Source organism: Culex pipiens, chromosome 3, assembly GCF_016801865.2.
Source record: "Culex pipiens pallens isolate TS chromosome 3, TS_CPP_V2, whole genome shotgun sequence".
Classification (NCBI taxonomy): domain Eukaryota; kingdom Metazoa; phylum Arthropoda; class Insecta; order Diptera; family Culicidae; genus Culex; species Culex pipiens.
The window spans coordinates 51,358,922-51,374,104 of NC_068939.1; the positions used below are offsets into that span (position 1 = coordinate 51,358,922).

Consider the following 15,183-nt stretch of genomic DNA (forward strand, 5'->3'; position numbering starts at 1 on the left):
AAATTGTAGGTTACGATTGAGACTCCTCAGAAAAAATAGTTACACGGATTTTTTTTTCGATTTTTTATTTGACTTTTTATCACTAAAAGTTGAATTCCCAAAAAATGTATTTTTTTCTTCAAAGTTGTTTAAAATTGGGAAAATCCGTGATGTTAGCAAGAATGTAGAAAAAAAAATCCAGGCGATAAAATTACCAAAACCAAACTTCAACGATAAAATTATGCTTTTTTGCAGCATAAACAAATTATAACATCTTAAAGTAAGACTGTTCATGAGCCCCTCATTGACAAATCCCGTTCGGAAAGCCTCCAAAGCCCGTTAACATCACTGTTTATTTATAAGCTCAATTAAGCCCCTCAATGGCATCGCCCGAATGCCGCACCAGCGAGCTCTGGAGAATGATCTAATTAAGTCTGCGAGGCTGCGTTCTTTTTAATCGGCTTTTCTAATTTTCAATCACGCATTTTCCCCGGCGTGAGATATCCTTATCGACTCTGTCATAAATTTTCCCCACTTCTGGGACCTGCTCCAATGGACTTCAAAAGCGTGCCACTCTCTCAACACGTCATTAATGGGGCGGTTGTTCGTTGCTGTGCTTTCATTGACACAGAATGTTGGACGCGAGCAAGCTAGGAAAATGGCACTAAAATGATCAATAAACAAATAATAAACGGGCACTTTATGAATGACGAGCGCGATGGATGAATTTTAACTTTTTGAATGTTCTAAATTTTGGATGGATTTTTTGGTCAAAATTGGGTGCAGTAATTGTTCCACAATTATAAAATATCTCTAAATGTTGGAAAAAAGCATTTTAATTAGATTAAAATTGTTGTTTTTTTTAAATTGCTTGCGTGGCCACGTGCTATTCGTGTTCATTGAGACCCCTACCGTGGTCAGCAGGGAGAATGTCGAGCATCACTCGATTATGGCTAGGCAGGTCTCTATTGTCCAAGAGGGAGTGCACACGCGCGGTCAGCCATCGATAATAGAAATTCAATTCAAGTCCTATAATTATCTCGCTAATTTGCATATTTATCCCAGATAATCGCGAGACCGCCCCTCGACCCCCCTTACTAATGGGCCAAGTTGGTGCGTAACTCCGGCGGACGATGGCATCACTGCTGATGCTGCGGAGAGAGAGAGAGAGAGAGTGGTTTGAAAGGCGAATGGCCAATAATGGCCGCGGAAATGATCGTTAAACGTCATCAGAAAAATGGAAGTCGAAAGGGAAAAATTGCTTAATCCGTTTAATGCAATACCTGTGGTATTTTAGTTGATTCGCAATCGCTGGACAAGGTTATAGAGCACTTCCAGCCCAAAACAGGATTTTTTTAGGTACTTTTTTCTCAACCCTCTCCGATTTCAATGAAACTTTGTAGACATGTTATCCTAGGCATATATAATCCATTTTTGTGTATATGGAGCCAGTAACACTCGATAATGACATTTGAGAAGGGCGTACGTGTTTTCAATATTTTTGTATTGAGCAATTCCAGCTCAAATCAGGAATTTTTCTGGTACTTTTGTACCCGACCCTCTCCGATTTCAATGAAAGTTTTTAGGCATGTTATCCTAGGCCTATATAAGCCATTTTTGTGTATATGGAGCCAATAGTACTCGAAAATAACATTTGAGAAGGGCGTAAGGTATTTAAATATTTTTGTATTTTGCAATTTAAAAATTACTGTGTCTCGAAGCCATTGCGTCGTATCAAAAAGTGGTCCAAGACAAACTTGTAGGAAATTGGATGGGCTTTCTGAAAAAATACACTGAAACAAAAATATACGCCACTTCTATGAGATTTTTTGATTTTTAAGTCTAGAACTTAAATTTAAAGGTGTTGTCACGATTTTTTTTCGTTCAAAATTTTTGAGGAAATAGCCTAAGATGTTACCAAAAGACTGACGAAAAATGCAGGATGGTATGTCTCTCCTAAAAAAATACAAAAATCATTTACTAAAACTGTTTTTTTGAAAAGTGGTCTAAACGTCAAAATTTAAAAAAAACCCATAGTGGGAATCGGTTCCCCAGACAATTTTACATAAAAGTCTCCATATTGACCATTGTCCTATGTCCAATCCTTGGGAAGATACAGCGGTTTTAAAAATAAAAATGATGAAAAAATGGGTTTTTTGGTGGTTTTTGGCAATTTCTATATGACAGACTTGGTTTTTCAGTCTCGTAAATATTTTTACCGGAAAGCTCGTCCAATTTCCCATAAGTTTGCCTTTGACAGCATTTCAATTGGATGTAAGGGCTTACAGTTATAAGCTTAATTACACAAAGGACAATGGTCAATATGGAGACTTTTATGTAAAATTGTCTGGGAAACCGATTCCCACTATGGGTTTTTTAAAATTTTGACGTTTAGACCACTTTTCAAAAAAACAGTTTTAGTAAATGATTTTTGTATTTTTTTAGGAGAGACATACCATCCTGCATTTTTCGTCAGTCTTTTGGTAACATCTTAGGCTATTTCCTCAAAAAATTTGAACGAAAAAAAATCGTGACAACACCTTTAAATTTAAGTTTTAGACTTAAAAATCAAAAAATCTCATAGAAGTGGCGTGTATTTTTGTTTCAGTGTATTTTTTTCAGAAAGCCCGTCCAATTTCCTAAAAGTTTGTCTTGGACCACTTTTTGATACGACGCAATGGCTTCGAGACACAGTAATTTTTAAATTGCAAAATACAAAAATATTTAAATACCTTACGCCCTTCTCAAATGTTATTTTCGAGTACTATTGGCTCCATATACACAAAAATGGCTTATATAGGCCTAGGATAACATGTCTAAAAACTTTCATTGAAATCGGAGAGGGTCGGGTACAAAAGTACCAGAAAAATTCCTGATTTGAGCTGGAATTGCTCTATTTCGTAATTTAAATATTGCTTTATCTCGAAGCAGTTGCATCGTATCAAAAAGTGGGCAAAGACAAACTTGTAGGAAATTTGTTGGGCTTTCCGAAAAAAATACACTGAAAGAAAAAAACACTCCACTTTTATGAGATTTTTTGATTTTTAAGTTTAAAAGTTAAATTTGAAGGTGAGCCCACGATTTTTTTTCGCTCAATTTTTTTGTGAAAATAGCCTAAGATGTTACAAAAAGACTCACGAAAAATGCAGGATGGAGCAACTCACCTAAAAAAATATAAAAATCATTTACTGAAACTGTTTTTTCGAAAAGTGCTCTAAACGTCAAAATTTTCAAAAGCCGAATACGGGAATCGATTCTCCAGACAATTTTACATAAAAGTCTCCATATTGACCATGGTCCTAAGTCCAATCCTTGTGAAGTTACAGCGATTTGAAAAATAAAAATGTTGAAAAAATAGGTTTTTTGATGGTTTTTGGCAATTTCTATATGACGGACTTGATTTTTCAGTTTCGAAAATATTTTTACCAAAAAGCTCGTCCAATTTCCCATAAGTTTGTCTTTGACCACATTTCAATTGGATGTATGGGCTTACAGATATAAGCTAATTTATTATTCAGGTTACTTTACTACACTGAAAAAATGTTATGCTTGAATTATGTTGTGTTATGTTATACTTGAATTATTGAATTATCAAAGACAAACTTATGGGAAATTGGACGAGCTTTTTGGTAAAAATATTTTCGAAACTGAAAAATCAAGTCCGTCATATAGAAATTGCCAAAAACCATCAAAAAACCTATTTTTTCAACATTTTTATTTTTCAAATCGCTGTAACTTCACATGGATTGGACTTAGGACCATGGTCAATATGGAGACTTTTATGTAAAATTGTCTGGAGAATCGATTCCCGTATTCGGTTTTTGAAAATTTTGACGTTTAGAGCACTTTTCAAAAAAACAGTTTCAGTAAATGATTTTTATATTTTTTTAGGTGAGTTGCTCCATCCTGCATTTTTCGTGAGTCTTTTTGTAACATCTTAGGCTATTTTCACAAAAAAATTGAGCGAAAAAAAATCGTGGGCTCACCTTCAAATTTAACTTTTAAACTTAAAAATCAAAAAATCTCATAAAAGTGGAGTGTTTTTTTCTTTCAGTGTATTTTTTTCGGAAAGCCCATCAAATTTCCTACAAGTTTGTCTTTGACCACTTTTTGATACGATGCAACGGCTTCGAGATACAGCAATATTTAAATTACGAAATACAAAAATATTGAAAACACGTACGCCCTTCTCAAATGTCATTATCGAGTGTTACTGGCTCCATATACACAAAAATGGCTTATATATGCCTAGGATAACATGTCTACAAAGTTTCATTGAAATCGGAGAGGGTCGGGTACAACCGATTCCCTATTTGACATGGAATTGCTCTATAACGAGTTGCCTCTTTCGACATTTAAAAAAAATTACAGTATTAGGATTATTCTAAGCAAGTTTTTATAACAGCAAGGTTTATAACAGTAATTTTTTTGAATTAGTTTAATTTTAGATGGAAAGAACAAATTATTAAACCAATTAGGATACGCCCAAAGCAAGTAACAAGACCATCAGCCAAGATATCACAACGAAGACGATCTACACAAACGATGAATGAAATATGGACTCAATCGACTTCGCCGGTATTGTCTGAAATGCCCTGAAAGCCATTCGCAATGGCATCTCGGACAAAGAGGAAAATCGCTCTCTCTCTCTCGTCGTGTAGTACAAATTGATTTATTGACAGTCAGACATTTATTCAAATCGAGCACCCGCGCGTAGAATTGCGCGAAGGCGGAAGTTTTTCTTTCTCTTGGCGAAGTTGAACAAAAAAAAATGCACCCAGTATATTTGCCATTCCAGTCCGCGATGTTTTATGATGCAATAAACGGGCTACAAGGTATTGTGTCGGTTTGGAGGAGACTGTGTTCTGTCAGTCTTGGGTCGTTTGTTTGCGTTCACAGTGACACTTTTGATTGCGAAATCGATTGACTGACTGACACAATGACAATCCCGGGAAGTGAAAGGAGTTTAGCATTTTTTTTCTGTTTCGTGGGACGTTTCAGTTTGTTTTGATGCACGACAGCAGGCTGCACTGCTTTAATTAACTGTTATATTGTTTTAAAAAAAAATCAATCATTTATATAAGATGCTTTGGGTGATATAACGTAAATTTGAAAATATGTCTTTAGTAGTACGATTTTGCAATTTTTTGCGATTTTTAAATTTTCATTTATTGATTTGGATGAAATTTTGTTACATTCCCTGACAGTATGTTAAAAGAAGTCATTAATTTTTCAACACAAGACCCAAGGGCTTTTGTTAATTTGATTTGGTTAACCGCGGTGGATTTTCTTGAAATAATTCGAACTGTCAAAAATCCACCAAAGCATCTAACGGTGGATACTTTTCTACCACAGATTTTTGTGCGATCAATGTGGTAGATGCTTTGGTGGATTTTTGACAGCTCGAATTATTTCAAGAAAATCCACCGCGGTTAACCAAATCAAATTAACAAAAGCCCTCCAGACTCGAGGGCAGATCATATAAAATGGGTGTGTAAATTGTATGAAATTGGTGTCTTCGGTTATGATTAGAACTTTTTTGAAAAATTGGTGCCGGGGAAATAATCCGATTTTTTCATTTTACTTTTCATCACTGAAAATTAAAATCCCGAAATACGTTTTTTTTGATGTTCGGTTTTTTCTTGTTTTAGAGAACTAAAAAAGACATTTTCTTAGCAAAACTGCGTGATGGTGCAAAATCTTTTTTAGGAGATACGAATTTTCGAAAAAAATATCCGGGTGTAAACATATTTTTTAAAGAACATCAAAATTTCAATGGAAATTCAAGCGCAATCAGCTGAAATCAATTTAAATTACTGCTTTCAGAATATCTAGCATGCTTGGTTTGTTCCAGAATAGAGCGTCCAATTTCCCGGGGTTACAGAATTCTCGGGAAACGGGAATTTTTAACAAATTTCCCGGAAAATCCCGGGAATTCCAGGGAAATTTGAAATTTATCGAAAATTATTCTGATTTATATTTGGCAACAAAATTGTATAGAAAAGCAACTTTAATGTTTAAAATGAGTGTGAAGATCAATTAATGGCTCGACTGCTTTTAAAAAATCATACAGCTTTAGAAAAATATACAAAATTTCTAATTTGTCTTTCAAATCAAACCAAATCAAAAAATATTATTTGTATTTTTTGTTGAGAAGTAAACTTTTTTCAAATCAGTGAGTAAAATCCATGCTTCTCAACCATAAAAATGCTTTTAAATTTGTCTCTGTGACCATTTTGATGGCAAATAACTAGTTCTATACAGTAATTTTATCAAAAAACTAGTTTTTATCGCATTTAAGACTAAATTCAGACTGTTTAACAATTTTACCTAAAACTTTTATGTATTTTGTTAAAAAGCTTATAAACTTAGTTTTTGCAATTCCGTCGTGAAACTATTTACCTTTCCTGTCATTCTTGAACGACAAAATAGCCTACTTTTCTGTACCAAAAATAACAGAATCGAATAGCAACACTTTTCAATATAAATGCTGTAAAGTTCTACTTTTCAACTCTCAAATGGGTGCTGAAAAAATGAACTTTTCAGCACTTGTTTCGAAAAGTAACTTTTTTCAACATTTTTTTGATTTAAACGATTTATTACCAAATTACATGAAAATTTGACTTAAAATTTCACTCAGTGTGCGTTTTTTGGAATTGCAAAAAATGTTGTATGGAACTCGTTGCAAAACTTGATTTTTTCAGCACTCTTCGTATTTATCCAACTCGGTGAACCTCGTTGGATAAATGTACGACTCGTGCTGAAAAAAGCCACTTTTTGCAACTTGTTGCATAAACTACTATTACTAAATTTACACATTGATTTTTTCCATCTTAAAAACTTATCAGCAACCTTAGTGATGTTACATTTGACGTTAAAATAAAATGTAAACACCTTAAATCTGATTTTATTATAAATAAAATTTTCAACGCAACTACTTTTTAAATACTATTGAATAAACCATTTTTCCTACAATAGTGACTTGTGTGGTCAACCCAGTATATAACCCTGAAATGAACCTGTTTTTTTTCTGATTAGTTCAATATGAACAGTAGATTGGAATGAATAAAATCTCTTTATTTTTTTGTAAATTTTCAAAAAGTTGGAACCAAAAAGTAAGAAAAATGTATACTTCTGCTCGAATTTCGGGAATTCCCGGGAAATTTCCAAATTTCCGGGAAACGGGAAATTTACAAATTTCCCGGGAAACGGGAAATATTATTTTTCGGGAAATCCCGGGAATTCCCGGGATTTTTTTTCCCGGGATGGGAAATTGTACAGTACCGCAAAAAGTTTTTTTGTGCTAAAATTTTAGTTTTCGCCAAATCTTACTTTTTTTGAAAGGTAATGATTGTAAATCCAATGAACTATTGTAAAATGCATTTTAAAACATATTTCTTTCATTCAAATGTTGAGACTATGGTTTGTTATTTAAATTTGCATATATATTTTTTTTAATTTTTTGTCAACCCCCCTCTAGACTTTAGCCAGGGTGAACTTTGAAATATATCAGCTTCGGTCTAACAGCTACTTCTAGGTTTAAATTTTCGATTTATTTTTATTTTTATAAAGCTGGGAAGATTTTCTACAATTATCTCTCTGGAACTTTGAAAATAGAGCAATTAGTTTCTGAGATACAGCCTTACAAAGAATTCGAATCGATGAAAATTATTTCTCTAAGTTTCACCAAATTAGCTTGTATTTTTCAAATGACGATATTCCGGAAATTATTGGTACGATGTTCAATGTTTAAAAATTTAAATTTTTGTTAAATGTTCTGATCCTTTCAATAAACATGTTTCAAAACTAAAAATAATCTATTTTTAGACCTTTCTTAAAGAAGCTTGATTTTAAAATTGTGAAATTATTTTCATTGAAGAGTTCAGAAAATTTCACAATTTTTTTTTGAAAATCGGACAATATGGTTTGAATTTAAAAACCCAATTTAATATCACCAGAGGTGAAATAGAGCCTTTCTTACAAAATGATGAAACTCCAACAAATATATTGGTGCAATTAATTTTTCAGAAACATAATGATACCACCCAGTGAGAATTTGACCTAAAGTTTCAAATCTTTTTAGGCTAAACCTCGATTGCTATTTTTTTAATTTAATTATATTTAATTAAAAAATACATAATGAATTGACATTATTAAAAAAATAATGGGTACTCAGTCTTTAATGTAAGTCTATGATTAACTAAAAAAAATATGTATCGATATTGCACTTTGTCGATCTATTATGAGAAGCCAGAAAGAACACTTTCACGCGCAGCGTAAAACGCGCAAGCGTAAATGTGCTGGCGTTTATGCTTCGACTTGACGACTTGTCGATCTTTCGAGCGAGAACGAGCCGGGACTTCGAATTTGATGTTCAGTATATGATTCTGTATAAAACCCACAATTTAATAGAAAAAATAGGGTAAAAATAAGACGTAAAACACTAATAGAGATATAGCCCTCTGGAAATACATTTTGGAAAAGCTTCAAATTTTGGGCCCAAGCAGTTTATGGCGCATGTTTTCGAATGGCTTTTTGTTTGAAACTGAATTCTTTTAATTTGAAAAAAATGTCTTTGACCACACTTACTGGTCGAAAACTGTGAATCGACAAATAAAATGTTCGTTCCCGACCCCACGGATACAAATCTGAAATATAAAAATTGCGGGTTTAACGAGTGGTTTTCCAATGATGGAAGACACAAATTTTTAAGAGCGGATACAGACATCGCCCAAGTATTTCAGAAAAAGAGCACTAAAAAATCAGGCTTTGAGTTCCGGGTTTCGGGCCAAAATTCAATCGAAAGAGCGCATCAAAACCTTCAAATTAGTAATAGGATTTTTTCTGGGACGAAACCCCGCCGTGCACGAATTTTTGAAGATTTCTGATAAAAGCGTTTTTCCAAAAGCAAACTTTGTTTTGTAAGAAAGGCAAAAATAACAATTTAATTGAAATAGTTAACAAAAGTAAGTGAAACGTGAACAAATCATTCAATCATTTTGATTTTTTTAAACATTAATCTTCATTTGGATAGATTTTTCAATATGGAGTAGATATCAAGAATTGGTAAAATGTTTAGAAAAAGATTGTATAGTCTTTTTGTTAGTATTCTCCGATTACCATTAAAGTTTCGATGAACCGATATAAATGTTCCCATATCTTCCAGTCATTAAGCTTCCGTTTCGGCTAGCATAATTTAATTCGTCAGCGTTATCATCTCCCAGCTCCCTGAAAATCATTCCATCACCGCTCAACCACGGCAGCAAATAATCAAAAATCAATTTATATCCAATCAAGGTGATATCGCTCGCTGGCTCCACCGGAATTGGCCGGAATGCGTTTATTGCACCTCGTCCACCTTGATGTCCCCCTCCCTTGCTTCCCCGAACACCTGGAGTTGCTCTAGAAAAATAACGAGCTCCCAATCGTCCCTACCTTCCAGAAGTGATGACGACCGAGTGGGCGTGCGATCATAAATACAACTTTTTTACGACCCTGGCCACAAATTTCACACGTCACGCGCGCGCTCTCGCTCTGTAATGTAGTTAAGTGGCTAAAAATTGAGTAAACTTTGATCGTTTTACACCGGGTTGGTCCGATGGACGGTCCCGGACAGGACACGCGTTGAAGGTAGACCGCACGATATTTGCTTTAAACGGGGTAATTTTTCACTTTTAATATTGCTTTGTCGTTGGCGGTTTTGTGGGCACCTGGTGAATGTTCTCTGTTAAAGTTTTGTTGTGACTACAATTTAAGCCTTTTCGTAATTGTCGTGCCAACATTTTGCTCACATTATGGTCAGTATTAAGTTGTACTCAATGGGATGATTAAGTAAATAGTCGTGTACTCCGGAATCGTAGGTAATCATTCTATCGATTCCGTAACAGCTCTGAGAACTCAATTTTCTCAAGTCGTTTGACTCATGGATTGACTCACGGCTTGATGCCCAGCTTCTTGATGGTTTCAACAGCTTTCTCGTTCTCAATCTCTGTGCAAGAACCGATAAAGATCTGACACAGATAGCAACACGTCGTCATCGTTCGTAGTCGGTCGTACCGTGAGTGCTTGTTGTTGTTGTAATAAGGTCTATGATTGCGGGCCTCTATCTGACGGACCTCACTTGAAGAGATGACAGCATCTAGTGTGGCAGATAAGAGGTTCAGAGACTCTTCTGTGATCAGCAGGACGGCATAAACATGTAATTTAGGAGCTAATACAGTCCAACCACCACGCACCGTACTAGTTCGGCTGACCCAGATGTAACGGATCCAGCTGACCACAACAAACTCCGGCTCCGGCCCAGATGTCCCGGGTCATTACGGCGCGCAGAGGTGCTGTCCTGCTGGGCGAATTTTGCCAGCCCACACGACTAGTGGAAAGGCAAAACGAAAGAAGTCTCCCATGGCTTCATTTGGCGCTGGCGCTGCTGGAATATCCATAAAGATAATCGCCCTCATATGGTTATCTGTGGCCCTCGTTACGAGGTCACCGACAGATGTTGATGACCACACGTCGGCCGTGTATGTGGACCGTGGGACGACGTTCCGGTGATCTGATTAGGTGAACGGCGACCAAAACCTCATCAATACTAATCACACGCTGTCCGGCAGGCCACCTCGAAGAATTGGTCCTGGCTAACAACAACACCATTCCATGTCTGTCCTACCCTTAATCTCTTCCGGTTGTTGGGACAGACAAACTAGGATGAAATATGTAGTCCATTAATTTATTTTTTATGGTGGATGTTTTCGTATTAATAACTCTACAGCCCAAGTCGACGCTTTAGTCCCGACCGTGAGTCATGTGCCCAACCGATGGCAGCGGAGATAAGGAATTAAGCCCTGGTTCTTGGCATCATCTTCCTGCTTCAAACGAGAGAGTGAGATTCACTATACACAAACGAAAAACCCAACTTATTAGAAGAAAAGCTCCGGCGTAGCGCAAAGAACCGTCCTCGTCCGTCCGTTCCAAGTTTAAATCTGGCGAAAGAAAACTGGAAAATATTAGTGGGGATTTATCAAGATCAACATGGAAAGATAAACCTTGGCCCTTTTTTTTCGCTGCTCCAACTTTTCAAGGTTTTGCTGCGACGGGGCTTGTTTCATCTTGTAGAAGAGGTGGCAAGTTTGTTGTTTGCTGAGAAATCACTTACCACTGGCAAAGTGAACTATTATTTTTAGACAGATAAACTGGGAAATGGACTTTTTTTTTCGTTTGGGGATGGGTTAATTTATCTGGTGAACCCTTTTTCAATGGGCAGCAGATATAATATGGCCATGATGTGACACAATAAATAGGTTTTGAAATTATTCGTTTTATCTATTCAAGGACAAGAAACTTATTCAAGGACAAGAAAAATAAGTCGTTCCAAAGCAATACATTTTCTCTATTTTTTAACGCAATATTTCAACGCAATCTTAACAAAAAATTGTCCGGATCAACGATAAATCATTCTGAAAATTCAAACAAAAACTATAATTTTAACCTTAAAATTTCAATCGCTTGAAAATGGTACAATAAAAAAACTTAAAAATTATTACGATAAGTTACCAGAAAACTTTATTATTTTTGCAAAAAAATCAATATTTTTGATGCATCTGCTGGGGTCGCATTTTATGTATTATTATTATGTATTAAAGAATTTTATGTATTATTATTCATTAAAAAAATCTGTTTTAAACATTTTTTCCTGCATAATTATTTATTTAAGGACTGAATTTTTGATTCCGCTTTTGGAAAATGTATTTTGCAGAGGTGTCTTTTTCTTCATTAAAAATATTTTTTTAATAGCAAAACATATTTTTTGCAATTTCGTTGTGAAACTTTTTACTTTTCCTGCCAATCTCGCATAACGACAATTGACTTAAAATTCCATAAATGTGATAGATGTGCGACTTGTGCTTTTGCAACTTGTTGCATAAAATTCTATTGAAAATGTTTGCCCAAAAATGGCCAAATTTATAATGAAAAAATGTAAAGTAATTTTTGGTTGCTAATTAGATATTGCATTTAAAAATGAAACATAAATTTATACTTTTTGGCAATTCCGATGTGAAACTGCCAACTTTTCTTGTCCTTCTGGAGAAACGAAACGGCTTACTCTTCCCTACCAAAAATAACAGAATGGAAAATTAATATCTTACAAAACCAGTGCAGAAAAGTTTTACGTGGGTGTTGAACATTGGGCGCAAAGTAGAATTTTTAAATATTTTTTGTTTTGAGCGGTGAGTTTACTGAACACATGGATGATTGACTTAAAATTGCAATCAAAAAGCTTTTTTCTCGGAATTGCAAACAATTTTGTAAGCAACTTGGTAAACCTTGTTGGATAAATGTACGACTCGTGCTGAAAAAATCTTCTTTTTGCAACTTGTTGCATAAACTACCATTTTAAGTCCGCTTCAACATATCAACAAATTTCAACAATATAAAAAATGGGAAGTGAGCTTTAATGATAATAAGTCAAATGAAACATCGGGTTTTTCGTGTTCCATTTTTTTAAAATAATCCTAGTCATAACCTACAACATCAATCAGAAAATCCCTTCTCATAATACAGTTTTTCGAATCTTCGCACGCCCATTTTGTATGACCAGCCCGCAAATTTTATGGAGACTTGTATGGAAAAACTAATTATGCAGAATGGTTTCTTTTGATGTTGCTATAATATTGTTATTTTTTTTGTATTTTCCGTTCACAAAGTCAGTACAGTCATCCCTCATATTCGGAACAGTTTACAGATCGGCCAATGTTCAAAAAATTACAGCAAATCGGTAATTGAACTTAATGATTCACTTTAACCTTCATTTGAAAGCTTTTCATGCGATCTTTCGAGTGCTGTATCGAACAACTGCAAAATTTAACTTTTATATCAAGTTTTTGAAGAAAAACTTTGACTCTTGAAATCCACAAATTCGGAACACTCTTTTCTAACGGATGTAAACAAACTTTGGATCTCTCCAGGAGCACATATTTGTAACAAAATAATGACTTCACATACTGCAACCAGTAAAACTCAAGCTTAGTGATGTTTTATCCATGGTCTGACAACTTTTTTTTTGTGAAAATAACAGTTAAACTCAGGTGTTCCACAATTGTGGGAGGCACAATAACATGGAACAGGCAATTTGAAGGCAGTGTTTTGCTGCTCTGGATAAAATAGCCTTGAAGTGAAGTTTTTTGTTCAAAAAGTACTACTTTTACTAGTGAAATAGCAAAAAAATGTCCAAATAAAGGTCCTAAAAAAAGTAGGGTCGAGAGAAAAGCTGCATTTCTCATGCTATTGACAAATTATCACAAAAGTGTTCCGAATATGTGGGACGACTGTACCAAATCTAATCTAATCTAATCTAATCGAACACAAGCGCAGCCAGTCCGAAGAAAGCATCCTGGAAGAACTTGTGGTTAGATTACGCCCCAAGTTCTTTCTTGTCATTATTAATAATTACAGTACATCCGAGCTACCCCGAAAATGTATAGGAAAAATTAAAGCGGCCAGGCCTACTGCGTTGCATTAACCGCAAAGACAGATTCCGTGAACGGACCACATTTCACAGAATCAACAGGGGAGGAAGGATGCGTGGGCATACCGTACCAAACGCTCCGAATTAGTTGGGTGTGGTGTGTTAGTGTGAATTGGCAAGCCCTTCCACTTTCTTTTCACTTACTTCCTGATTCTTGGCAGATTCGAACGATTTGATGAATTTTCAGCGAAATTCACTTCCAACGACAACAAGAATCAGAATTCCCTTAACACAACCCCCCAAAAAAACCTTCTTAAATTAAACAATTTCCAACGGAGCAATACTTTTTGTATTTTCCCAAACGAATTTTATTATTTAAAAGGAAAAAAATGGAAAAACGACGTGACCCTTTTTTCACAAAATCAGTACCAAATCTGACAAAAAATCTGAAATCTGAAATTAATACTAAGATTTTTAAACGTTAAATTTAAAACGTCCTTTGCCATAATGAAACAGTTTTTGCCATTTTGTGATTCAATTTGATTCAATTTTCATTTGAATTGCATTTGTTTACTTTGTACCAACCAGAACGCACTGCAAGTTAGTGACTTAGTCCTTCCGCTACATCACCAGAACTGCTCTTCGGAAGTGCAATCATAACTGGATTTAGTGCACAAACATCTCGTCGGGTGCAGTTTTGAGTCAGTGCGCTCTCCACACCGGATGATATGCATAAACATTTATTATGCCAAAGTGCCCTCCTGCCACGAACCCGGTTATCTTCCAGCACCATCATCGTGAGGAGTCTGAAACTGAGAAAAACCCGGAAACCAGGAATGACAAGTTGGTACAAACTTGGTCGGGATCCCAGGAATATACAAATGCAATTACCGAACTGCAACCGGGGATTACGAGAAAGAAAAACAGCTCGCTTTTTGCGCTGTTTCCCGTCACAAGTTTATTGCCATTTATTTTTTGACATCAACCAGCAAACGGTTTCGTCCTGAAACAGTAGCATTTCCTGCGACTTCCGGCGGAATCTTTTTACTGAATAGAGCTGAGAAAAATAAACACACACACAACCCCAAAAAGGATATGGAAAAGCAAATTTCCCACTGGAAAGTAGACAAACAAGCACAAAAAAAAAACTTTTCTGCTCACAGCAGAAAATAAAAGTATATCGTGTGTTCCATCACATTTACATATATAATTTCATTTGTGCCATTTCACTCAATCGTTCGTTCATATTTTGCCCCTTTTGCAAAACCTTCGCGGTGAAAAATGGTCGGGGAAAACGCTTTACGTATAGGAAAATTCTCCACGGACGTCGTCACTGATGAAGGCACCACCAGCACAGACACGGAACAAACCGAGCTGTCTGACTGTCTGTCAGGAGTATGGCCGTCGTTATCCAGCTGGGGATCCTTCGAATTGAAGCTTTACAGCGGCAATATTCGCGGTTCTTCGCACAATAGAAAGTAGTAAGAGTCACGGCGGTGGGACTTTACTAGTGCTGTGAATTTTCCTTTTTTCCCTTAATCCACGGTCTGGTTGAGCCTTTTGACGTGTGCTTAAGCGTGGGTAATTTTGCACAATAAAAAAAGGAATAAAAGACAGTTGTTAGCCATTATGTAGCAATCACGTTTAGAATTGACGATTCAGCCTTTAAGTCGATTACCTTCTGTTAGAAAATCATAAATATGTTGAATAATTGAAGCTATCATTTGACATTTGCTTTTTTT

General features: G+C 35.5%; 1 protein-coding gene across 2 annotated transcripts in view; it reads left to right on the forward strand.

Moving 5' to 3' along the window:
- The window catches only part of LOC120418485 (neogenin), a 259,674-nt gene that overhangs the window by 29,301 nt on the left and 215,190 nt on the right, over window positions 1-15,183 (forward strand). The gene's annotated exons all lie outside the window — the stretch shown is intronic.